This window comes from Salmo trutta, chromosome 21, assembly GCF_901001165.1.
Source record: "Salmo trutta chromosome 21, fSalTru1.1, whole genome shotgun sequence".
Lineage (NCBI taxonomy): Eukaryota > Metazoa > Chordata > Actinopteri > Salmoniformes > Salmonidae > Salmo > Salmo trutta.
This window is the reverse complement of record NC_042977.1, coordinates 12,559,086-12,566,848: the sequence shown is the minus strand read 5'-3', so window position 1 is coordinate 12,566,848 and position 7,763 is coordinate 12,559,086.

The following is a 7,763-nucleotide window of genomic DNA, read 5'->3' as shown; positions in this document are numbered from 1 at the left end:
TAAAAAACAGAAATACCTTATTTACATAGGTATTCAGACCCTTTGCTATGACACTCGAAATTGAGCTCAGATGCATCCTGTTTCCATGTATCATCCTTGAGATGTTTGTACAACTTGATTGGAGTCCACCTGTGGTAAATTCAATTGATTGGACATGATTTGGAAAGGCACACACCTGTCTATATAAGGTCCCACAGATAACAGTGCATATCAGAGCAAAAACCAAGCCATGAGGAATTGTCTGTAGAAATCCAAGACAGGATTGTGTCAAGGCACAGATCTGGGGAAGCGTACCAAAAAATATCTGCAGCCTTGAAGGTCCCCAAGAACACAGTGGCTTCCATCATTCTTAAATGGAAGAAGTTTGGAATCACCAAGACTCTTCCTAGAGCTGTCCGCTCGGGAGAAAAGCCTTCCAGAAGGACAACCATCTTTGGAGCACTCCACCAATCAGACCTTTATGGTAGAGAAGCCACTCCTCAGTAAAAGTCACATGACAGCCCGCTTGAAGTTTGCCAAAAGGCACCTAAAAGACTCTCAGACCTTGAGGAACAAGACTCTCTGGTCTGATGAAATCAAGATTGTACTCTTTGGCTTGAATGCCAAGCTTCACGTCTGGAGGAAACCTGGCATCATCCCTACGGTGAAGCATGGTTTGGCAGCATCATGCTGTGGGGATGTTTTTCAGCGGCAGGGACTGGGAAACTAGTCAGGATCGAGGGAAAGCTGAAAGGAGAAAAGTCCAGCGAGATCCTTGATGAAAACCTGTTCCAGAACGCACAGGACCTCAGACTGGGGTGAAGGTTCACCTTCCAACAGGACAACAACCCTAAGCACACAGCCAAGACAACACAGCAGGTGCTTCGCGACAAGTCTCTGAATGAGCTTGAGTGGTCCAGCGAGAGCCCGGACTTGAACCCGATCAAACATCTCTGGACCTGAAAATAGCTGTGCAGCAACGCTCCCCATGCAACCTGACAGAGCTTGAGAGGATTTACAAAGAAGAATGGGAGAAAATCCCCAAATACAGGTGTGCCAAGCTTGTAGCCTCATACCCAAGAAGACTAGAGGCTGTAATCGCTGCAAAAGGTGCTTCAACAAGGTACTGAGTGAAGGTTCTGAATACTTACGTAAATGTGGTATTTCCATTTTCTTTTATTTTTGTATAAATTAGCTAACATTTCTGAAAACCTCTTGTAATGTAATTTACATTTTTGTGCTTTTCTTATAACTGTCTGTGTTCTATTCATGTGCTGTTATATAAACCAATTTCTTTGTTCATGCAAGTGGCTGACTGTACAAATCCTCACTATCAGTAGCTGCAATTTGGCAGTACGCCCAGACCTTGTTTTAAGAACGAACGATATCTCAGTTTCAAGGTCTCAGCTAAGAGAGAAGAAGCCTCATGAGGTGTTGGTCTGTCAGATGTTATGAAACAGTATTGGTCAGTCACATGAATGAAACAAGACGGTAATTATTAATTAATTATGCTAAATCATGCAAATATAACTTGTCTGTGTATAGCCGTATATAAGACTACTGCGGGGTCTGCCCAGGCTTGGCTTGACTTGGAGCAAAAGGTTTCTGTGCACCATCCTCTCATTTCCAGAATGATCCTGGATCTTGTAGATGTGGAGTACAGGCTTTGAAGCCATGACAGTGTAGATGTTTGGTTCCCACATGTCGGCAAGTTTGCGTTTTCCATTGCTCTTCATTGGAGCTCTTGCTGCGGGCTCTGAGGTCTTGCTGAGGACACACCTTTGACAGGTCTTGACATAGTTGCGTATGTTTTTCTCCATGTCATGCCAGAAGAACCTCTGACGGACAAGGGAGAGAGTGCGTGGCTGACCCTGGTGGTCAGCCAGGTCATGAACACCAGACAAAGGCTCCTTCCTCAGAGGAAACTCTACAGGATATCATTCAGCAGTGTAAACTTATCCAATTGCTTGAGAATCGTCAGAGCCAGCTAGTTCTCACTGTGACGCTCACATTTGGGTGGTCTGCTCTTCCTCTCAACATAGTGTATCACTTTGGAGATGGCGACATCATGTTGTTGGTGGGACTTGAGCTCTTCTACGGACAAAGAAGGTACTGTGTCTTGGCCAGCTGGTGCTAAAATGCTAATGTGGTCCACAAACGAAGCAACTCTCTGCCGAGACGCAGACTCCCAGTCATCATGAGAGGAGATTAAGGCTGACACATCATCCTCAGACAAGGACACATCCGCAGACACACAAAGGGAGGAGTTATCTAGGACTGACACGTCAGGCAGAATGCTTCCTGCACACATCGATCTTCCACATCGCACACTTTCCTAAGCAGCTCTAAATATGGCTCAGACAAGTGTCGACGACAGAGTGGCTTCACGAACAGGTCCCTGCCAGAGCATCGCCTCAACATTCAGTTTCCCTGGAACGTGCTTGATCTAGAAGCAGTATGGTGACAGCTTGGAGATGCTTACATGCATCAAGCTTTGGCTTGGTCATGATGTATGTGAAAGGGTTGTTATCAGTCCACACTGTGAACTTGGGACCTTTGAGCCAATGACTAAACTTGTCACAAACAGACCACTTGAGGGCCAGGAACTCCAGTCTGTGTGCAGGGTAGTTAGTTTGACTGCGGCTGAGTGACTTGCTTGCGAACGTAATCAGTCTTGTCTTCTCTTCGCAGTTGGGAGAGAACAGCGCCCTGGCCATCCAGGGAGGTGTTGGTGGACAGGATGAAAGGCTTGTCGAAGTCTGGATGGGCCAACACCACACAGTTGATCAGCACTTTCTTCAGTTCCTCAAACGCAGTGTCGCAGCTCTGCATCCAGTCCTGAGGCGTTAGTTCATGGAAGGTTACAGCTCTCCTGTGGCCTCCGGCAACATTGCCTTTCTGTTTGCCTTTACGTCTTTGTCCCGCAGTCAGGGTGAAGAGGGGCTTTGCGATGGAGGAACATCTGGGGATGAAGTGCTGGTAGTAAAGGACCATCCCTGGGAAGGATCTCACTCTCTTCTGTGATGGTGTGCAGGCGTCGTCTTTCATCAGATCTTCCTTCTTGAAGCCTGAGATTACCTTGATCTTCTCCTGGTCAACAGAGACTCCAGTGCTGTCGATGGTATCGCCCAGAAACCTCACACACTTGCACAAAAAGTGAAATTTCTTCTGTGATGGCTCTCAATCGACTGAACACGACTTCAAGGCGTCTCAAAGGCTCTTCCTCGGAAGGAGGAAAGCCGAGCATATCATCCAGGTAGCGCAGAAGGCTGGAAAAGTTGAGGTCACCAAAAATGTTGAGCATCATCCTCAAGAAGGACGCCGGACTGTTGCACAAATCTTGTGGAAGCCTATTGTACTCATACAAGTCCAGGGGTGTCAGAGTCATGAAGAGGGACATTGTAGAACCCTGATGTGAGGTCCGTGACGTTGAAATAGGCATTTCCACCAAGGGCAGCCAGGCAGTCAGGTTGATGTGGCAGAGGGGGAATGTCCTTGATGGTCCTCGCGTTGTGCAAGCGGAAGTCAGTGCAGATCCTCAGGTCCCTGTTCTTTTTCCAGACCATGACCAGTGGCGAGGCGTACTGACTGACTTGGTGAGTTGTTTCTCCTCCATTTTGCTCAACACTTCTCTCAACTTGTGATAGTGTGCAGGAGAGACACGGCAGTAGGAAAGCCTGAAAGGGCGGTCGTCGGATAGGTGAATGAGGTGCACAAAGTACTTCACCCCTCTCCACATTCCAGCTTGTCCTTTGAGAAGACATTGGTACTTCACGAGGATCTCGGCCAGCTTAGCTTTCTACTCAGCAGATACTTCATATGCCTCGATATTCCCGTTTCTCAAACCCCAGTGCTTCAGCAACTGTATGGGATCAGCCGACTCTTGTGGAGAAGTGGAAAGACTTGGGGTGTCACACTGTCGTTGCAGCCCCTGAGGGACGGGCAGATCCTCAACTGCTAGGCAAGGAGAGACATCCGCTAGCTTGGCGTTGCGGCACAGTATGACTGGGTCCAGTGATGCGTTCAGGACTTTCATTGGGACCCAGCGACCTCCCCACATGGGTGTTATGACTCTCCCTACCAGAATGTTCTTTGTGGCTGAGTGGGCGGAGGTGGGCTCAACAATGACAGTGCTCCGAGGTGACACACGAGCACCGCCTGACAACTTCCCCCATACGAGGTACTCTTGCTGTGGAAGGAGAGTAACAGCTTGCCTAAGCCTTACCGTGCCAATCTTGCTTGTCGACTCGGGGCCTGCCCTGCCTGAGGAACTGCTCACACTCGGGGAGGAGATACCTTCCCAGTACTTCTTATTGGACTTCATCTTCTGAAGGACAGACTTGATAATGCTTTTTCCCTAAGATAAACATCTCATTGGCCAGAGAGGGCACAGTGAACTTTGATTAGTAAACTTTTATTTCCAGGTCATGCAGTATATATTTTTGGGCTTTGTAGTCAGACCACCACAACCGACGAAAACCACATTGCTGGGGGCTAGCTGAGAACAGGGAAGAACACCAGCAGCTTTCAGTCTCGACTCTGCCTCTTCACTGTTGTGCCTGACAGAGACTGAGTCCAACATTCCATTCAACTTTAACTGGCCACTAACTAGTACTGGGGCATAAAACAGCTCACTATCCCCTTCTAGTCTCCATGGTCTGACAAAAATGGCTTTCTGGTCATCTGACTGCAGCCTACAGATATTTACATAGATTGTTTTTATTTTACTAGGCAAGTCAGTTCATTGACAGCCTAGAAAGAGTTGGTTAACTGCATTGTTCAGGGGCAGAATGACAGATTTTTACCTTGTAGACTTGGGGATTCGATCTTGCAACCTTTCGGGTACTAGTCCAATGCTCTAACCACTAGGCTACTACAGGTCTGACTCATCTGTGAGGGTCACTTTATCTTTGCCCATGCTTTCCCTTGAATTGCTGGCTAGTTTTAAAATGGGTTGATGTCGGGGGGGGGGGGGGGGTGCTGATGTCATGGGAGGCTGAGATGCTTTTGGGCAGTCTCTCTTGAAATGGCCAGGGTTGAGACAGTGGCGACAGAGCCTGTGGAGCCTGCAACGTGCATAGGTTGTGCGCTCAGTGGTGCCACAGACTTTGCATGGGAGACTTGGCTGGACCTGGCATGAGGGACTTGACTGGACTTGGCTTGAGTGTGGTGGTTGTTCAGGCTGGACTTGGTGTGTCTGAGAAGCGGTGCACAGTGAGAGGACTCTGTCCAACATGCCAACCACATGGCGAAGGCCTGGTTCCTCTGTGGTGAGACTGGTTGGAGGGGCCGATAGTGGAGCTGGAGTATTGAAGGAGCACTGAGACTGGCTGAATACCTCAGAGGGCTGACGTGGCTCACTGTGATGGAGAATGGGCTGGCTGACTGCTGCTGGGCTCTGACTGCATGCTGACAGCAGCATTGCGTATTGAGCTTGAGCTTTGCCTCCTCAGATCCCTCTGATGGCCATCCAACCATCCCTGGACCTCTGATACGGTCCACACCTAAGCAGGCTTAAACTGGAAAGACTGGGCGAGCTTGGGGTTTGGACAGTGGGAGGTGAACATAAGTTCTGCCACCACCAGACCTCCCCTGGGGACATCAGACCACAATGTTGTCTACCTCCGGCCAAACTACTGTCAGCTCCTGAAGAGGGAGAAACCTACAGTTAAAACTGTCCAGATCTGGAATGACAACAGTATTACTCGTCTCCAAGGGTGTTTTAACTGTACTATGTGGGAGGTATGAGGACAGCAGCTCTGATCTTGATGAACTCACAGATGTTGATTCATGTAAACTTCTGTGTTGTCAGTTGTGCCGACTAAAACCTCCCTAACAATAAGCTCATAAGTGTCACTGGAATAGTACATGATGGAAACAATGCCTATTCATATGCAAAAAAATATAATTTAGAGAGAGAAAAGAAGTTGGGGCTATCAACAGACTAAATATCCAATACTGTTTGTAAATCAGAAATGAAATACTCAGTATGCACATTCACATGCAAAAACACTTATAAATGAAACTGAAATAAACTTGAGAAACAAATATCTGCCGTGATAAAATAGACACTGTAGATCAATAACTTTCATGAAAAAAAGAAAATGCTGTAGTAAACACCAAACAAAGTACTGAATGTCTTTGTCTTGTGCCAAATGCCCTGTACCTCTGGTGCATAGACTTGCACACACAAGAGGAATGCAGACGGTCCAGTACCGGAGAGAGGAAGGGAGTCCAGTAGTGATGGAGCAATCCAGCGATCATGCGAGCAGTGATCTTGTAGATCCGAAAGGAAACGGCACCAACTGTGACCGGTGTAGATTGCCTCTGCGTTGTGTTTTGATCGGCTTACATATGACCAAAGGATCAGGGTTGGTGTTGATCTTTTATTCTGATAGACACAAACAACATCCATAAATGAAATGCTTTGCTGCCCTTAAGCGCCATCTACTCTATTCCACATGGATACAGTTACTTGAGTAAAAGTAAAGATACCTTAATAGAAAATGAATCAAGTAAAAGTGAAAGTCACCCAGTAAAATACTACTTGTTTTTAGCTGATAGGAGTGGAACCCGGTGTGGTCTTCTGCTGAAATAGCCCATCCGTGACAAGGACCGATGAGTTGTGTGTTCCGAGATGCCGTTCTGCACACCACTATTGTACTGCCATCATTTGACTGTTTTTGGCCCGCCTGTTAACTTGCAATATTCTTGCCATTCTCATCAATGAGCCGTTTTCACCCATAGGACTGCCGCTGACTGGATGTTTTTGCTTTGTCGCATATTTTTTTGTAAAACCCTAGACACTGTCTTGCGTGAAAATCCCAGGAGGGTGGGCGTTTCTGAGATACTGAATCATGGTTGTCTGGCACCGACAATCATACCAAGCTCATAGTCGCTTAGGTCACTCGTTTTGCCCTTTCTAATGTTAAAACAAACAGTAACTGAATGCCTCGATACCAGCCTGCCTGCTTTATATAGCAAGCCACGGCCACGTGACTCTGCCTGTAGGAGCAATCTATTTTCATGAATGGGGTGGTGTACCTAATAAGCTGGTGTATATGTTATATTGAATAGAGGATAAAAAATATTTTATATGTTTCTACGTGGAATTTTTTTATGCAATTTCAACATATACGTAGTTCTGATGATTATGTTGAAATTACAGTGATGTAACAACCTGTTAGTCCGGTTAAGTCAATATATTGACAAGTTGTTGAAACAACCAGTGTGCCCAATGGGGAGGTTCTTTCTCAAACTCTCAGTTCCTTCTACAATCACAACAAAGAAACAGCTACTTCTTTTAGAAAGACAATTGTTTGCCAAAGATTAGTTAGCTTTCAAATATGAACTGCAATTTCATGTCAGGTGAGACGTTTTCTTTTGATCTAATTTAAAAAGCCCAAATTTATAAAACATTGAGTAGAAATAGGATAACAAAAATATATTTAATCCAGGTATATTGGCTGTGCTTGTTGTATACCAAGCAATTATACTATAGATTTCGCATGAATCAATACTTTTCATTGATATCTGAAAGGGAAAAAGTTATGGATGAGAATATAACTTGTTATCCAACTTTTTGTTTGTGTTGCCATGGTGTTTCTTTCAGACCGGATTTCACCTGAGGTTTTTAACTTGATCTTGATAAGTGGGAATCCATGAGTATGCTTACACTGCCTACGACAGCTCCCCGTCCTTATCACTTAGTGGAAGCTTTACTTCCATAAGCAGCATAGACACTGCAGCATCTAGGACTTTACATGTCTCCTGTCTGGCAGACC